Source organism: Biomphalaria glabrata, chromosome 7 (genome assembly GCF_947242115.1).
Source record: "Biomphalaria glabrata chromosome 7, xgBioGlab47.1, whole genome shotgun sequence".
Classification (NCBI taxonomy): Eukaryota; Metazoa; Mollusca; class Gastropoda; family Planorbidae; genus Biomphalaria; species Biomphalaria glabrata.
Window position 1 is genome coordinate 31,548,263 of NC_074717.1, and position 20,126 is coordinate 31,568,388.

At 36.4% G+C, this 20,126-nt stretch overlaps 1 protein-coding gene across 6 annotated transcripts in view; it reads right to left on the reverse strand.

The window, feature by feature from the left end:
• LOC106067351 (uncharacterized) overlaps positions 1–10,345 on the reverse strand; it is a 45,037-nt gene extending 34,692 nt beyond the window's left edge. Inside the window, exons 1-2 of one of the 6 annotated variants that reach the window (XM_056035861.1) lie at positions 10,145–10,345; positions 7,290–7,400 (exon numbers count right to left, since the gene is read on the reverse strand). The gene's annotated coding sequence lies outside the window, so the exon portion shown is untranslated. Of the gene's footprint in view, positions 1–761; positions 943–1,198; positions 1,437–7,289; positions 7,639–10,144 lie in introns of those variants that run through there. The other 5 variants (XM_056035857.1, XM_056035859.1, XM_056035856.1 and 2 more) reach the window with 5 other exon arrangements.
• Between the last annotated feature and the right edge of the window lie 9,781 nt (positions 10,346–20,126).

Below are 20,126 nucleotides of genomic sequence, written 5' to 3' on the forward strand. Positions count from 1 at the left end.
ACATTTCTTATGCCATATGCTAGGACAAATCAATCAAGTACACTCATACTTTCCAAGTGCTAGTAGAGCTTGGAACGGGTTGCCTGAATCGGAGAGGAAATGCAACAATGATTTATTCAAGTCTGTAATTCCTAAGTATGATTAGTTCCAGACGTGGACATGCTTAGAACGTCATACTGTTATTTTAAAGCACGTCTGTAGGTTGTAAAATAAGCAAACTTTTTTGTTTTACATTCTCATCAAGAAGTTTTTACTCTGTAAACTCTCTAGAGCTGAGTTAAAACTTAGAATATGAAAGTATGTAAAACTAGAATTAAACAGTATACAGTACTGACTACAGGTCTAGTCTGCTAATCTAATGTAGCTATAATGCTAAGCAAACGTCAGTCTACTTTCAGAAATCCAATAGGTGTGTCCCGAACATCAGAAACAAAAGAAATATCTCTGATGGTTAGAGATGAAAATTCATTGACAAAAACAAGAACAAGCAAATACAAAATGACAGGAAACTTACTGAGATAGATGAATGTTTGAAATGATGAGAGATTTACACACACACACACACACAACGTGCGAAGTGTGAAGAAGGGAATTAGAGCTTTCACGTGACGTCGTGAAGGTAAAATGGCCGTACGTGGCTTTGAAACAACCCTGTATTGAATCACAAGGCCACCTTACAGAGGTTCGGACTATGAGGCCAACTAGACTCTGACGGCAAAAAGCAATAATTTTTAAAAGACATATGTTACAAAATAACTTACAACTAATGCAATGATTTAAAACTATGAATGTCCAGCACACAGCAATGTCTAATGTGAAAGCAAGGCACACTGGGAAACATCGAAACCAATCGTTATGGAAGTCCTGAACACTGATCTGCGACGTCACAATCTGTGGGCAGTTTAGACTAATAGCAATAGACCTGTGACGAGCTATTGGTCTAAACTGCCCACAGGTTGTGACGTTATAAGTCAGTGTTTAGGCCTTCTATGACGAATGGTCTCGTGAAAAACTCATGCAGTTTTTGTGCAGTACGGCGAAAACCTTATAATGTGCAAAGTACCTTTCATGGACCTTGACATTATTAATGTGTTAAACCACGTGACCTCTACCGGTTGTGAGAGTTGGGAATGAAAGACAACGACGGCACTGATCATGTTAAAACCTGATACTAAAGGCGTACTAACTAAATTGTTACCTTGGTGACATCTTGGTTTACAAATTGTGATTAGAGTTTAGAGCATTTCACTCGCGACTAAATTAAATTACCTTCTTTATGTAGTTCTGAATTCTGATAAGCCAATCTTAGGCAATTGTGAGCAATTAATCCAATTTAATAAAAAGACAAAAAATTATACCATCACACGAATAAAAATCTGGTCAGTTTGAAAAAAAAAAACAACGTCTGCCTTGCCGGTAAGGTTTACAGCTACAGAAGAGATTTACCTACAACATTAGATTATCTCCCAACCACCTCTAACCCCCCCTCTCTCTCCTCCACCTCCCCTCCTTCAACCCAACATCTGACTTTTACCTTACCCTGTCCAACTTGATACAACTCCTTGAACAAAAACACTGTTTTATTTTCTTTGGTGTTACAATGAATGAAACAAATACAACTAACTATCGAGCAATTACAAAGTCTAAAACAAAGATACGTTATGTTGACCGTCTTAAGAAGGAATATCATTCGTATGATCAGGAAACACTAATTTAGACTCTGTGTAGGCTACAGTTTAGTTGGATCTATGTCGCGAAAAAGTCTACGAATTTAGCGTTTTCATTATTATCAATACATATCAGCATTTTTCCTTTTGAAACTGAATATACTATTAAGTTGATAAATCATAAGAACGACCTCGGGGCTCAAGCGCGGAGTGCCTTCGAAAATCGGGGCATGGGGGCGGCCGCCCCTTTCACCCACGCCCAATTAAACGCTCTTCTGTCTAATGTGCTTGCTTAGTTTTAGGATGCGATTCGATAAAGTCTTTTGAAATTTTAAAGACACTGCTATGACAATGGCGATAGTTTTTTTTTTTTTTTTTTTTTGGGGGGGGGGGAGGGGGAGGGGGAGAATACTTGGAAATAACAAATGGATTTACACAAATCTGGGGTAAAAAAAATATGAAAGTACTGCTGTTGTGTTGTTTCTACCTGTCGTGTTTCAGGTCTTCTGGAATAATAACCTGTATCTGGTTCGACCCCGACTCTCCGTATCTTTATACAGATTTGTTTTCTCAATCAGATTGAGTTTAACATTTTAATGATGTGCTTGGAATGTATAAGTAGATCTTCAAAACGCATATAATAATAGGAAAAAAAACAACTTCTGACCCTAAATAATTTGTTTGCCAAGAGAAGATAATCGTGTAGCTATATCGACCATTAAATTATATTAAAATAAGAGCCATTAAGCGTTTAAGAGCATTAAAATACCTTAGATTTACCAAACTAATAAACGGCTGGGCCATTTATGGGAGTATTTAAAGCCTGTTGATTGTTGGGACTCAATCTAATGCTTTAAAGACTTGGTTTTCTTAACGTGGAATAGAATGCTCAACTTTATTCCTTTAGCTCCCTTTTACTTTATCTTAACACTTTTGACAAAGATCTAGTATGTACTCTTGCATATCCTCCCAGTGCAGTCAGTTCATGACCCTGTCGTCTATGTCACACATTCTTTTACTTCACTATTTGTTTCTTTCTTATCATGCTGATCAGAGGCCGTGTTACTGTTTAGCTGAGATGTTCATGTATGGCAAAAAATATATCATTACATTCTGGTGCATGCGGTGAACAAAAGACAGGAAGTGTTGAGAGTATTGGTTTCTTAAAAAATGATACGTTCGATACTTTGAATCAAATTGCTTAATCTCTTCATTTGTGGCACCAAACCATTTCAATGTGGAGGCAGCATTACGAATCTGCGCCTTGGCGAGCGTCTAATAGCCTACTGCTTATCGTCAAAATGAGTCATTTTATAGTAGGAGAAATTAAAACACGAAGAACAGGGAAGATAATCCACATTTAGATGCAATTCATCTAAACTTTAAAGTTTAGTATGGTGGAATATTAACAATGCAACATTATTACTGCCATTATCAAACAGAGATGGTTCAATCTCGACAGATCATGTTTTGTAAATGCAGAAACGTACTGTTGTAAGATTTAAAGTAACACTGGAGACAGTGGAGAGTAACCAAAACATGGCTTTATTAAACACATACACACCCTAAAGTTGTCCTCTACTGAACATACTCTTTTCATTTTACTCCGCTCCAAATCGCAACCAAAAAAAAAAACACAACAGAATGACAGAAATGAAAAATGGTCAGCTGACGAATTCGTCCGGGAAGTAGATACGCGTGGAGAGAGAAGAGTCTGTCCAACAAAATTTTGGAAAACGTTTGCCGCCCAGCACGGTGCAAAACGAACAAAACTAAGTCAACGAACTAATGAAACAACGAACGGAAATACTTCATAGCATTAAAACCCAAGTTCTTCATAGCCCTAAAACCCAAGTTCTTCATAGCCTTAAAACGCAAGTTCTTCATAGCCTTAAAACCCAAGTTCTTCATAGCCCTAAAACCCAAGTTCTTCATAGCCTTAAAACGCAAGTTCTTCATAGCCTTAAAACCCAAGTTCTTCATAGCCTTAAAACGCAAGTTCTTCATAGCCTTAAAACCCAAGTTCTTCATAGCCTTAAAACGCAAGTTCTTCATAGCCTTAAAACCCAAGTTCTTCATAGCCTTAAAACCCAAGTTCTTCATAGCCTTAAAAGACAAATTCTTCATAGCATGAAAACCCAAGTTCTTCATAGCCTTAAAACGCAAGTTCTTCATAGCCTTAAAACCCAAGTTCTTCATAGCCTTAAAACCCAAGTTCTTCATAGCCTTAAAAGACAAATTCTTCATAGCATGAAAACCAAAGTTCTTCATAGCATTTAAAACTGAAGTCTTTCATTGCATTAAAAGTAAATTTCTTCATAGAATTAAAACCCAAGTTCTTCATAGCATTTAAAACTGAAGTCTTTCATTGCATTAAAAGTAAATTTCTTCATAGAATTAAAACCCAAGTTCTTCATAGCATTTAAAACTGAAGGAGCTTCATTGCACTGAGAGCTGTGTTAAAACGTTTAACTCCTTCTGACCTCATTAGGACAGGATGTGATACGTTGTAAGACAATGTTGAAGTAACGACAAGTGTAGGAGCGGGGGTTGTGTGGGTGGGTGGGGGGGACAAGGTGTACAATGCTACTCAGCCTCTTTTTCTATTTCTGCCCTGGCCTCTATTGCAGTGACATCAAATATTTAGGTCACAATAAGTTACGACCATATTTTATTTTGCTAGATGGGCATTTTTGGGGTATTTAGAATTTCTGTTGGCCAAAGCTTGCCTCTAAATAATGACCTTTGCTTGTACAATAGTTCGTCTCAACCTGACACTTTAAATTAATAATTAGGCTGATCTCTGGAATCTTAGTTGAGGCAGGGCTTACAACAGAATATTTATTATACCGAATAAAAGTAGACAAGTAGGCCTAAAACACGCAGTTATTCGACATTTATTGCGAAGTCAGAATGAGGTCACTTACAAATGCATAAGCAATGTCTGGTACGGGCTGGGCTATTTTGAACACACTTTCAGCGAGTATTCCCGCGCTCGAGTGTTTCTATGAAGTCAATAAAGAGTTCATAACCATTTTGCGCATTGTCTTATGTAGAATTTTTTTTTCTATTTTCTGAATTTAGCTGCCTAGTCTAGACTAGATCTATAGTCTTTTAAAGTTTCCTAGTCTTGATCTATATCACCTAACAAGATTCTTCAATACTCTGAGCAGGTCTATACATGACTTAGCCAGAATTTGTATTCGAATGGAAAGTTAATTGGGGCGAGGTAAACATTTTAAACTTTTTTAAAATTATCAACATCCATTAGTTGTTGAGAATGAGGTTATCGCTCTTACAATGGGTTATTGATCAACATACATTAGTTGTTGAGAGTGAGGTTATCGCTCTTACAATGGGCTATTGATCAACATACATTAGTTGTTGAGAGTGAGGTTATTGCTCTTACAATGGGTTATTTATCAACATACATTAATTGTTGAGAGGTTATTGCTATTACAATGGGTTATTTATCAACACACATTAGTTGTTGAGAGTGAGGTTATCACTCTTACAAAGGGTTATTTATCAACATACATTAGTTGTTGAGAGTGAGGTTATTGCTCTTACAATGGGTTATTTATCAACATACATAAGTTGTTGAGAGTGAGGTTACCGCTCTTACAATGGGTTATTTATCAACATACCTTAGTTGTCGAGAGTGAGGTTATCGCTCTTACAATGGGTTATTTATCAACATACATTTGTTGAGAGTGAGGTTATCGCTCTTACAATGGGTTATTTATCAACATACATAAGTTGTCGAGAGTGAGGTCATCAGCTTCATAAAGGTGGAGTTGATTTTAAAAAAAAATTAAAAAATATCTGTTACATTGAAAATTCTGTAAGAGCCATTTGAACAGTTGTTGCAAGAAAAAAATAAATGTTTCATATCTTCCTTATCACCATCTAGTTATTTTCCTGTTTAAATTCTTAGCATCCCATATATTTTATATTCATTACTCAGCTGGATTCATCACTTAATTACGTCAATTGTGTATGCAGACTCTGTTAAGTGGACGTCGAACTTCATGATTATCGAAACTAATTGTACAGTTACATTATGAAGTACTTATTGCTTGCTTCTGAATGTCTCTTTGCTTGTCAATAGATAGATGGCGTAGTACCCGTTTGTTATGGAGTGTGTGTGTGTGTGTGTGTCTGTGTGTGTTTCCTACGTGATATAGAAAGGGAGTATTAATTATTAGTTTTGGAGAGAGCATTAATTAAATATAAGTCTCGTAGAATGATGCAAAAAAAGCGGCTCTGTCGTAAGCTCTGTTTAGTACGCCAGAGTACTCCAGGATGCCAGAGAGTTAAGAAAGTAAAAGAAATAATTTGAGTTTGATCCAAGATTGGGTGCAGATGAAATAACTTGTACAAACGTTTTACCAGACAGAGTGAGTTCATATGTGAGCTTGCGCTCCCAGAGCTATATTTTTATATATTTTATTTTTATAGGCTAGTGCCAAACTTATTATTTGTACTTCCGCTTTTTGTGTATAAAAAGTGATGCCACGCTGTTTTAAAAACAGTTCAGTGTACAGTTGACCAGTGGTCAGTACCATATCTGTCTGTGTGACAGCTGAAGATCTTTGTGGTCTGTCGTCTAATTATATTTTTATTCCTGTACCTGGGACGGCCTGTAAGTGTAGAACTATTTTATATTTTTTTACTAGATCTATACTATGTGTGAGGTAGTTATTTTATTTTCTACTTGGACTATTTGTCATAATAGTTGGCAACATGCTGTACGGAAGATGGCGGCGTCCATCAGTCCTAATAGAATATAGATCTAATATAGTTTTGCATTTATGCATTGCAGGCTATTGCTGCTGCTTTTAACTGTTGCCTTTAGCTGCTGCTGTTGAATATTACTGCTTTTAGCTGCTGATTATAACTGCTGTTGTAGATCTATTCTAATTCTAGGGAATCTAGATCTAGTGTTATTTTGTTTCTGCTATTGATAATGATTTAATTGATAGTAGTCATAGTTTTGTTATTGTTCTGTAGATCTATTCTAGATCTAATTCTAGGGAAGCTAGTGTTATTTGGTTTTTGTAGTGTAGATCTAGGTCTAGTTTAGTAGTTTTAGTGATTTAGTTAGGTAGTTTGTTTGAATAGTTTGATCAGTTTGTATTAGTTGGTTTAGTTTGGTTAATTGTTAGTGTTTGTAATAGCAAGGTATAGTTCAATTAGGGTCGGATTAGTAATAGTAATGGTTAGTGTATAATATTATATTTTATTATTGATTTATTTTTGTATGTAAATAAAGTTTCTTTTTGTTTTATTTATCGTAAACTAAAGTTTGTTATCTTGTTTTCATTTAGTTAAGTTAGTATAGTTAGTTGTCTGGTTACTTAGGTGACTCTAGCCCCTTGGTCACCATACCGAGGTGCACAGATTGAGCCCACCCAGTAGCGCAAACATCAGCCTATTGTTGGTAAATTTTAATGTTGAGCAGCAGTAAGAATAGGTCCTCTCTCTCTATCCACTCGCGCCTGCCTGACCTGCTCACACATATAAGATTTTTTAAAAAATATATGAATAAATAGCCTTAAAAAACATTTATTTTCTAAAACCGTTTTGAGTTTTGAGAATACATTCTTTTTGTTAACATACATATGTCTAGTATTGTCTACAGATATAAACAGCTTGCCTCCTGGAGGTTTTCGTTCTTCTATAAAGCTGTACAATGCCCAGAGTTACAGACAAACACAAAGTTGGTGGCCACTGAAGACAAGAGATGAAAAGAAATGAATGTATTTTTTAGGTTCAGAAATAAACAAATAAAGTTGTAATGAAATGATGAGCAGTTTCTACACAGCACGCCCTGGGACAAGGAGTTTCAACATTCAAAAAGACTAAAGTTTCAACACATTCTGACACAAGACTTTCAAAACTACGAAGAGTCAACGAACAGTTCAAATAAACACACTCTGACACAAGAGTTTTGTTTAGGTAAGAAAGGACTATACAGAACTAGCTTGTCACTCGATAGATTAAAACCCTGTAGCCGGTAGCCTCTGACTGAGGGATGTGCAGCGCTTCGGTTGCTTCCGTGTTTTAAGAAACTCCCAAAACCCAAGTGTCTAAGAGAGTATTCCAGCGTTTAAGACTCCAGCATCGTTGCAACTCAAATTGATATTGTTCTCAAAGATTTTAGCCTGCAAAGAATTTTTAAAACCCTCCTTTTTGTCCAATATATTTCCCATGTCTTTCTTTTTTTTTTTAAATTTTAAACATTCTTTAACTTTGAAAGTAGAAACCATATCCTGTATGTAAGATGCGTCATAAATGACACTGTCAGGAAGTGGCAGATGTGTGATGTGTCAGGCCGACTTCTGGACATCATAGACATACGATACTGTCTTACAAGCTGTGCACCTAAGGAAGGGGGGGGGGAGGGGAGGGGAGGGGAGAGACGCACAACTCTGAACCAGTTGAAGTTATTTTTAGATGGAGTCTTTTAATTTATTCAACGGTTGACATCACGTGACTATTTTAATCGTTCATTTATTGTTGTGTTGCTGTGACATCACGAGATCAGCTCGGGATACTTCGTTGGGTTTCGTCTCCCTTGAAGGTTGTGGATGGACATATTCGCTAGTAATAGCTTTGTATACTAGGAACATTGTCCAAATGTTCCTTTATCTAACGGAAAGCAATCATCTAATGAAGACGGTTAATGTTGTGTGAGATATGTAATCTTGAGCTAACAGCTATTAATGTCATTTATGTCTGAGGTTGGAAGTACTGTAACCTTGTGGAGTATTTAGACCTTCAGGAGCTTTCTCCGAACGAGTTCATATCTATCAGAAACTCGCTTTGTCACTATTTGTTTTAAAAGCTTGGCACTCCAGAGCTTTTAACCTAACTAGTTAACACCATCAGAGAAGTAAAGACATAAGAGTCTCTGTACTGGCAGCCCAAAGTCAAAGTGTGGGATAGATGTCTGAGTCACATCTCAAGACGTTCGAGTTTGAAACCAGACATGAGCTGAGCTGTGTTTGAGCTGAGCTGTGTTTGAGCTGATCAATGTTTTACGAGGTTCTGTAACGGGTATTAAAATCGGCATTGGAATTACCAGAAATCAGAAGTCCACAAATCACCATACGATGGGGGAACCATTCATACCTGTCCTAATAATGTGTTACGCTTGATAATGCATCGAAAAATAAACGCATGCATGCGTGGGTTTTACGAAAGGTGGGCTGGTAATCAAACTAGTCAATCCATTTACTATAGAATTCAAAAGCTAACCGAATTTAAAAAAACAAACTCCTCAGTTGGTCTTTAATATAAGAGAATAGTCTAAAAATCTTTTAATGTATTAAGGACCGTAATGAGACTCCAAGCGGTCCATTCAACGTCAGACAACTGGCCCATTTAAGTGCCAATCCACCAGGCATGGACTTAAAGACCCACATGGCCAGTCTGCTCAAGTTCTATAATAAGTTTTTACAAAGCTTATGTATCAACTCACTTTGTATGTCTGTAAAATGTTTGTACTCGCTATTTTCCCCACAACCAATCTCGGATCAAGTTGAAATTCGGCACAATTATTTCTTGTACAATTGTGAATCAATAAAAAAAAACCCTACTAGTTAATTAACTATTGGCAATTAATTATTTTGCTTGGTATCAAACAAGGGAAAGAAATCGCACTTGACGGATGTGGTGGTGTAAAGTTACATTAGTCCCCTTGAGGAGGCTTGTGCCCTGAGTGAACACGTTTTTTTCTATGCATTTAAAAAGCGATCACGGTAACATTCAGAGAGATATCTACTTCTTTACTGCTCTCCTTTCCCAAATGGTTCAGACAGTGATAGAATTTTAGCGCATTGAGAAAGTTAAAAGCGTGACATTGTTCTAGATACAAACAATGGACCTCATTCACCAATCGTAAACAAACAACATTGTGACACGTGGTTCTCTATATTTTGTATACAAATTACGCAATCCATAAAGGCTGACACGTGATATGTAATTTTCATTGTTTTATCAATATTATCACTTGGCTAAATGTTGTTTGTTTACGATTGGTGAATGAGGTCCATTGGTACAATTATTTCTAGTCACATAGATTTGTTATTGATAGTCTAGATCTATTACTACAAAGTTAATCCCATCACTAATCCAAACTAATTGATACAATTACACTTCATATAAGCTTTTTTTTTTTTTAAAAGTACTTTTATGTTTTTCTTGTGTGTGTCCATATATTCTCTGATAAGTTGCAAATGGATCTGTTAACAGTATAGTTATAACTTTAAAATATTAAGAATCACTATTGCAAGTCATAGAAAGCTCATTGATTTAAAAAAAAAACGAAATATTTAATACATTTAAAAATCTTTAATAATTGAAACATTGTAATATCTAATTATCATAATTGAACAGTGAACATAATCATTTAAAATCTTTCTTAAAAGCCCAATACATTAGATAAAGTAAGACACTAATTCTATACATACCTGGCCTCTGCATACTTGCTCTATGACGACCAAGTCAGGCTGACTACCGTTCCCAGTGAATCTTGTTACTTGGTCCGACACTAAAGACAAAAAATGTAATCCGATGTCCTGGACTTGCAGCCTGAGAGCACGCGCTATGTCAGCGACTGTCAGTCCTAACGACTTCATTGAATCATTAGCATCACCTTCCTGAAATATTATGACCTTTCTCTTTGTTTGTTTCGTTTCAACTTAAAGTACAGGGGCATACTTTTTGTTTTGTTTTGGTTTGTAAATTAAGGCTTTCCAAAATGTGTGTGTTTGTTTTGTTAAGTAACTCTGGCTTCTACTCAAGCAATTAGTTTTCTTTGCAAAAGACATTTTTTTACCTGAGTAATCTTTTTTTTTTCTCCTCTTATGTAACAGAATAAAAAAATGTAATGTTTTCGTGACTGTTATAGTAAGTTAATTATGTTTCGGGGTAGCTGTGCTTCAGGCTCACATTTGACAATTAGTAAAACCACTAAACTTCGTAACACTTCAGGACAGAAGAACAAAAAGTAAAGCATCAATAACCCAAAGAACTTTAACCATGAAAATGATTTAGTGCATTGATGTAGTGGGAAAAAAAAAAGGGCTCGTTTAGAAAATTTCCAAGCTAAACCAGACAAGAGTTATAACTCAACACTTACAACTATATCTGTCAATCATGAAGAAGTTAGTTCCCTATTTCGATATCAAACAAAATAATTTATCACCAATAATTAATTGAATAATTGGTTCAATGTTTTAATTCCTGTTCGCAAAGTGCAATAAATAATTGTTTAAATTTAAAATTGATCCGAGAATGGGTGTGGAAGAAATAACGTGCACAATTATTAAAGGGGACAAAACTGTCGCAAAAGCGACTTTATCTATATCTGTGAATACTGAAGGATTAATTTCCCTTGTTGGTATCAAACAAAATAATTAATAGTAATAATAAACAGTAATTAATCGACATATAGTTTATTTTTTTAAATGCATGTATTGTCTACGACTCTACGCCGATGGATAATTCAATAATTATGTAAAATTTCAATTTGATCCGATAATGGGTATTCAAGCTTATTAACAGACAGACAGAGTGAGTTGATGTAAGCTTTGTAAATAAAAGAATAAAAATGAGCGAGGAATTAATTAGTTATATCTACGCGAATGCGTTTATCATTTACAAATAAAATCGTCTGCTGTAACCATAGTCCATTACATGATTAGCACCTCAAGTCTAAGACACTCAAAGAAGATCTTGACTGCCTGCCAGCACTATACCACAATACACAGACCTACATAACTATCGACGAGGTCTCTAGTTTAATGCTAGTGTTTTGTTCCAGCAACGTTGTAAATAATATTAATGTCCTGCTCTGAGTAGGCTTCCAAAAATTTCCAATTGTTAAATTTCTGTTACTTCGAGTTTGGGAATAGTGTGTGTTAAAGGTATTGCTTAATATTGCCTGATCTCTGTAAATACTGAATAGAAATAACCTTTCCGTCATGGATATCAGAAGATAACCCTAGTAGGCAACTAAAAGTCTGATAAGCTACGTGATAAGGCTTGGATTTTGTATAGATGCACTGGTTCTTAATGGCAACAGAAATATTAATATATTAAAAATAACACTCTTATAATGTTATTTAGTTTGTTTCTTTCTACGAATTTTCCGATCTCTAATTTCGTAACCAGCCCCCCCCCCCTCCCTAATGTCGGTGTTGTTGTTGATGTCCCCGTTAGTTCCACACATTTCCGAAGAAACAAACAACAAAAACAAACTGCCATGAAGTGGTAAATATTAACATAAAAAGGGGGGAAGTGCAAATTCAGCCAACACATGGGCGTAGCCAGGGGGGGGGGGTTTGGGGTTCAAACCCCCCCCCCCCGAAATGAAATCCCCCCCCCCGGGGGGGTACGGAATTCAGTCACTGATTTTTTGCTATACTTTTGCTTATTTTAGGTGAGATTTCAATACTAAATCATCACTTACCACAGCACAGCCGAAGGGGTTTTGAGTTAAAAACCCTCTACCAGATGGTTTTGAGTTTTAAACCCTCTACCAGAGGGTTGGAGTAAAAAAAAACCTATCAGGGGGTTTTGAGATAAAAATCCCTCTACCAGGGGGTTTTGATTTTAAAACCCCCTACCAGAAGGTTTTGAGTAAAAAAAAACTCCTATCGAGGGGTTTTGAGATAAAAATCCCTCTACCAGGGGTTTTGAGTTTAAAACCCCCTACCAGGGGTTTTGAGTTTAAATCCCGTTCTTCTATCAACAAAACTAGAAAAAAAAAATTCAAACGAAAATCCCCAAATTCCAAGAAAACAGCTAAGGAAGATTTTGACTTTAAAAACCGCCTCCAAAAATTACGATAAACCCCCTCTCAATATAAACAAGATTACAAAGAGAGTTTGTGTTACACGAACTCAGAGGCGGCCCCCGTCGAAGTCGGATCCCTGTCGGATCTGCATATTCGCAAATAATATTCAAGAGGTGATTTAATTTTGATGTAAAATGTTTTACACGTTTCGGATGTTCCTTCAGAGTTGAAGATAATTACTTCCTAGTCCAAACCTCCCGCAGGACGACGGGGGATGGGAGCGGGCAGGGTTTGAACCCTGGGCCATCCATAAATCTGAACGACAGTCCAGCGCGCAAACCGCACGACCAGGCAGCCATCCGATGTTCAAAAGTAATAATGTTTCAAAGATTCATTTGCCGTAAATTTAAATTTAAATTTAATAAAAAATAGTAGATTAGTTTTAGTATATTAAAACATTACAATATTGATCAAAACGTTTGGAAATGAAAATCTACACTTTTTTTTACACTTTAAGTTTATAAATTGAAATTCTACATCTTAATCTAGTCTATTTTAGTCTAAACTAGATCTAGAAATCCTAGATCTAGACTCTAAAATAATTTTAATTAGAATATAAATCCAGATCTAGATATACTGTAATAAAAATGTAGATCTAGTTTAAAAAATCTAGATTAGATCTAAATCAAGATATCATTCCTTTTTTAAACGCGAGTCACATAACGAGGCTTAATAAACATTACTATACCGAGTTCTTTTTTCATTTCATTTGAAGAATTTATTCCATATAACGTCAGAGGGAAAAAAAAACACTACGTCACACGGCCTAGCTAGACTAAAAATCGCCTTCATCTATAAGAGCCATTTATCGAGTGTTCATAGACTTTGGTGCACCGAGTGCGTTCTTTAAGCATTTCATTTAAAGAATTCATTCCATATGACGTCAAAGGAAAAAAAACACTACGTCACACGGCCTAGCTAGAATAAAAATCGCCTTCATCATTACGAGCCTTTTATCGAGTGTTCATAGACATTGGTGCACCGAGTGCGTTCTTTTAGCATTTCTTTTAAAGAATTCATTCCATATGACGTCAAAGGAAAAAAAAAACACTACGTCACAAGGGCTAGCTAGACTAAAAATCACCTTCATCAACACGAGCCATTTCTCGAGTGTTCATAGACATTGGTGCACCGAGTGCGTTCTTTTAGCATTTCATTTAAAGAATTCATTCCATGTGGCGTCAAAGGAAAAAAAAACACTACGTCACACGGCTTAGTTAGACTAAAATATGTTTTCATTAATACAAGCAATTTTTTCGAGGGTTAATAGACATTGGTGCACCGAGTGCGTTCTTTTAACATTACATTTAAAGAGTCCATTCATATGACGTCAAAGAAAAAAAATTCCATTACCTCACAATAGGCTAGTACCGGTACCATAAAAAAAAATGTCTTTATTTACACGAGATATTTAACGAGGGTTCATAGACATTGGTGCACTGAGTTCTAATAGAATTTATTTAAAAAGGATCAAAGCCGCATTGTTTTTGCGTTTTGTCTGTCAGTCGGTCTGTCCGTCATCTTGATATAAAAAAAACAACTAAAAGTTATTAAAAATTGATTAACCTTCATTTTACGTTTCAAAACATCGCAATAATTTTTAGGTATGAACACAATTGAAAAGTTTATATAATAGATTGTTCCGGATGTTTGTATAAATAGTAAAAGAAAAAGAGAATTTCAGATAAATGTAATACCGTTAATTAAATTTTTTGGATGGTCTCGTATAAAAATTAGATGTACTACAGCCACGTGGAGAGATTTTCATACCTTACTTTGGTGTTTGGATTCTGTTTTCCTTAAAAATCGGAACATAATATTAACGATAATTAGATTTTTTAATGTTTTAGGTAGAAAGTTAAATGTACTGTAATTATTTGGCGTTAGTAGATTTTTAAATAAATTCGGAAATTTCTGGCGACGATTTGTAAGAAACAAAATCCGGAACTTTCTTCATCGATTACAAAACTTCTATGTTATGTTTTACAAGAAAATAAAATGTCTAAAAAGTAATTTTCAGTAATCAATTCTAGTAAATTACTTTTTTTTAAAGCCTTATGCGATTTCAAACAATCATTAGGCATAATTCATGTTTTATAAAACAATATCCGGAACATTTTTACACTTAATGAAATATAAGTCAGTATAGAGATTTTGATTTAGCATTAATATGCTATTTACATAAAAAACGGAACAACATATTATTGATAATGTGTTTTTGCAACGTTTAAGCATGGAAATTGAATGTAATATAAGTTAGAAGAGCAAACAAACATTTGTTGGCGTTGATTAGTTTTGCACACAAAAATCCGGAACAATCAATTTTAGATACTTAAAACTATTGAGATGTTATGGGAGGAACATTAAAGGGTAAATCAGATTTTCAATAGCTTTTAGAGTTCTAATTTTTTAAATCTAATCGTGACGGACAGACCGACCAACAGACAAAACGCACAAAAATAAGCTTCTTTTATTCGGATGGGGGCACTAAACAAAAAATAAATAAAATCTGATTTTTAAAAAAGTTTAAGGAATTGGTTTAGCACCTGATCATGTTGCGATGTTACGCTACTGCACGACAATCGCTGCATAAAAAGTCCATTTAAAAAAAATGTGCGTGATATTTACATACAAAGTGCATTATTAGCCTTTATAAACAAACAGAAATGTTTTCTTTTAATTTTAGCAGCTAGTTGACCAGAAAAAACATCTTTAACTATTATTTATATTTGTTGTAAACATTTCCTGTACATTTTAAAAATATATTTGACTTAGTGATACTGAAAATACACATAAATTGTCCATCTTTGTTAGCATATTGTAACATTGCCTCCCTTACATTTACGTAATTGTTTTAGAATTGGTGTATTTTTATGAAAAAATCGCTTGCATAATTAATTTTATAAATTAAACGGTTTGCTTTTAGAAAACCAAAAGTAGCCGTTGCACCTAAACTTTTCAAGCCGGATTTAATGATGAAATAATATTTTTCATATCTCTTCTAGTTTTCGAGATCTGAGTGTGACAGACGGACAGACGGACATTTTGCACAAACCTAATAGCGGCTTTTTCCCCTTACGGGGGCCGCTAAAAAAGCAAACTACACACTCAAAATTCTATGAGCGTAGCCAAAGGGGTTTTGAGTTTAACCCCCACCCCCTCCAGTTGGGGTTTGAAGCTAAAAAGAGACCTCTTAAATATAAAAATAGCAAATTACACACTTTATAATCTATGAGCGTAGCCAAAGGGGGGTTTGAGTTTAAACCCCCCTTCAGAGGGTTTTGATGCTAAAAAATACCTCTTGAATATAAAAGAAGCAAATTACACACTAAAATTCTTTGTGCGTAGCTAAGCTAATGAGGGGTTTTGAGTTTAAACCCCCCTCCTCCAGATGGCTTATTTAAAAATCTAAAACCCTTCCAGATGGTTTTGAGTTTGAAATTCCCCTACAGAGCGTTTTTAGTTGAAAACCTCTGTCTTCAATATTATTTTAAAGCAAACTACAGTCACCAAATTCTATGGTCGTAGCTAAGTGGGGATTTGAATTAAAAAAAAAAAAACACTCCAGAGATTTTATTTTAAAACCCCTCAACAGATGATTTTGACGATAAAGCTTTCCTTTTCGATATAAAATCTAAAGCGAAATACAGGCATGTAATTCCAAGAGCGTAGTCATGAGAGGTTACAAATTTCTACAAGTGGCTGGGCTTCATAAATAAAGTGTGAATAGTAATCTGCCGAAATTGAAAAACACTAAATAAGGCTCAACAAAGATGGCTAAGACAGATTTTAGGAGTCAGTTATAGAGATCGGGTCTAAATCAAAGAAATCATATGCCGAACTGGGAGTCGAACCCCTAGTAAGGTTGTGACAGAGCGTCGCATGAGGTTTTGCTGGACATGTTCTCCGACAAAATGAATTACGCATAATAAGAGTTGCGGAAACAGCTTGCCGGAAAATGCGCCGAACGGCGCGAGAGGGTCTAAGTCAGTAAGAATAGCACATTAGGTTTTTGAAATAAAACTTTTTAATAGCAAGATAATGCACTGTAGATACCTCAGAATATGCATTTTGTTGGCTTTCAATACCAGAAAAAGTGCCCCGCGCTGGGGGAGCACTGCGAGCTCCCCCAGACTCCCTTGCTAGCAAGGGCGGGAGTCTACAAGATTTCCACTAATTCCAGGAAGAATCTATTCTAGGGCACAATAAACGTCTTCCGAAAGGGTCAAAATGTATAAAGCCCCCCCCCCCCGAAAAAAAATCCTGGCTACGCCCATGAGCCAACATGAATATGGTTGAATTTGTGGAAGAAAAAAACCTTTTATCATCTTATCAGCTCTAATACAAATTACGGTAAATCATTTTAAAAGATAGAAAATGGAAAGCTAAGTATCTGTTATCTTTGTTAATTTTTCTTGCTGCTGGGTGGAACTTTCGGCATTCAAAATATTTAAATTATAAAAAGACGGAGTCATCCAACATTTTCCTATGTCGACCTCAAGAACAGAAAATATTCAAATTCCGAAACTAGCTAGTAATAATTTTTGGCATTGATGACATTGTTAGAAATTTCAAGAGAATCGGAAATACTATCAATGTTCTATTTCATCCAGAATGAAAATCTCTTGTGAAAAGCTGAAAATTCTCTTCCATTGTGGGAATATCTTGTCCATATACCCGTAGAGACACGCTTCTGCAAGTCCAACCCTTAACAAATTTCCAAACATCTTTGCAGTGTATGACCGGTATAAACTATAAACAATAAACTATAAAATTGCATGCATTGTATGAATTCAACTCCCATCCAACGAATGTATTGTTTTAATAAATGTTTTTGGTTATTTCACGAATACAAATAATACAATGAATATGAACAATGTGATTAAAACATTTCGCGCCAAAAAGACCATCGCACCAAAACGGCTGCGCCAAAACGTCCTGCTTCGGGGTATGACGAATCTTTCAAGAAAAGATACACTTTATCACGGAACTCAAAAAGCCTCATCAAAACGTTTCCTCTTTTAAGCCATCGAACTTCTGTATGACTGTATGAAAAAGTAACTTCCCATTGATGGGACAACCAATCATTGAAATGGCGGCTCCAGATGTACTGTTATTAATAATTTCACAGCATCATTCAATGCCTCGTTCAAAATCTCATTCGTTCTCTTCCAGTAAATGCTACAGAAAAATGTTGGTATCAGATAGGCTACCAGGAAAAGAAGAAAAATGAGCTTGTACTGTTACAAGTTAACACTGGCAAAAAGGAAAAACACCTCAATACTGTGAAGAGACTAAAGCTGGTCTGGGTTGGTTATATTGTAAGACATAATTCACTATTAAAAGTCATTCTTCAAAGTACAGTAGAGGGAGCACGAAAACAGGGTCGTCCATAGAAAAGCTGGCTGGACAAAAGAATGGACTGGCCTCTCTCTTGCTATCCTGCTAAGAACAGCTGCTGACCGGAAAAAAGTGGAGATGTTAGGCTACGCAAACTGTAACATCACCCCTACAAACTATCACATCACCCCTACAAACTGTCACAGCACCCCTACAAACTGTAACATCACCCCTACGAACTGTCACAGCACCCCTACAAACTGTAACATCACCCCTACGAACTGTCACAGCACCCCTACAAACTGTCACAGCATCCCTACGAACTGTCACAGCACCCCTACAAACTGTAACATCACCCCTACGAACTGTCACAGCACCCCTACAAACTGTCACAGCATCCCTACGAACTGTCACAGCACCCCTACAAACTATCACATCACCCCTACGAACTGTCACAGCACCCCTACAAACTGTCACAGCATCCCTACGAACTGTCACAGCATCCTTACGAACTGTCACAGCAACCTTCAAACTGTCACAGCACCCATACGAACTGTCACAGCACCCATACAAGCTGTCACAGCACCCCTACAAATTGCCACAGCACCCCTATAAACTGCCACAGCACCCCTATAAACTGCCACAGCACCCCCTACAAACTGCCACAGCACTCCTATAAACTGCCACAGCACCCCTACAAATTGCCACAGCACCCCTTCGACGAAAGTCAAGGGATAAATGAGGTGAGAAGCATGTCTGCGTAATTTCCGTTTAACTTCTGTTTGTACTCTGCAGGGTCAAGGCAGTCAAGTTTAAGGTAAACAGAAATAATTTTTTTGAATGATAAAACTAATAGTTGAAACAAAAGTCCAGCATTAATGGTAAATGTAGACAATAAAATTTGTTCTGATCATTGACTGCAAAATGTATAATTATACAGACTTCCGAAAAGTTCGTTAAGTAAAAGTGAAAATAAAATTACATTACATTACATTCAGTGCCGTCTATAGGCTTGAAGAGGCCCTAAGCTACTTGAGATGTGGGGCTCTGTTGGAACTCTTTATAAGTCCAGATATTATATGTCAGAGCCAAATAGTTCTTGGGGGCCGTAAAATATAGCTGGTGTTGTCTATACATCTAGGTAAATCCTGGACTGATGATGTCACTGATTGACTTGACAAGCTCATGAGAATGAAAAGACAAAAGACGAACAAATTTGTTGGATTTTTAAATCTAGTTGGTCAGTTATAAAAGGTCATGCTATCACAAAGTTTTTACCTTAGCAAAAAAAGTTAGTGACAGTGAATTGTAACAGTTTCTCCAGACATTATTTGTTGAGTGTCACAGGAAGACAGTAGTTCCCTGTCTTTTTTACATAATTTTTTTTTTGGTCTGTTTTGTTAAATTGTCCGACTTTTAAAGAATTTTAATGTACACCTGTATTTTAGGCTCCACTCTCCGTAAAATAAATATTTTGTACAAGTGTATTCAGTTGTTATCATCTGTAGTTTAACTACGTTGCAAAGTAAACTTATTTTTATTTGGAGTTCACATGGTAACAGACACAGACTCACACAAATATCTTCTCACAGAGATACACACACATACATTCTCAAACAGACACACACGCTTTCTCACACAATCATCATCATCAAACTCCATTTGAGTGAGGGCTTGAGGGGCTTAAATCCTCTCTTGCAAAAGCCCTGGTAGAAACCCTGATGTCTTGCGTAGTGCATACATGTCAACATACAGGTCCCAAATTTTTGGTTTACCAGACCTGTCGAGACGGAGATCAGCGAGTCTGCGGCAGTCAAACAGAATATGAGGCACGGTTTCCTCTTCTTCCCCGCAGCGGGAGCACCGTGAATCGAAATTTGGCCATAACCGTGAGAAATATGAGCCAACAGGATAGTGGCCTGTCCTGCACTGTGCTATAATAGCTGGCTCAGGCCTAGACAGCCTCCACCACGGAGAAGTGCGGTCAGGGCGCCTCATGCGCTTCCAGACTCCACGGGCTTTTTGGGACTTGTCCCAGCACTCAAACCACTTTTCCATTTCTGTTTTTTTTTTAATTATAGCCAGCGCATGATGAAAACTTACAGCCTGTTCAGTGGGTGGAATTTGCCCTCCCTGGTGGGCCAAGGAGTCTGCAATAGTGTTGCCAGTCACACCTATGTGACTCGGTACCCACTGCATTATTACAGGGCTGCCATAGCATTGTTTTATGTTGTATGAAGCCATGATGACAG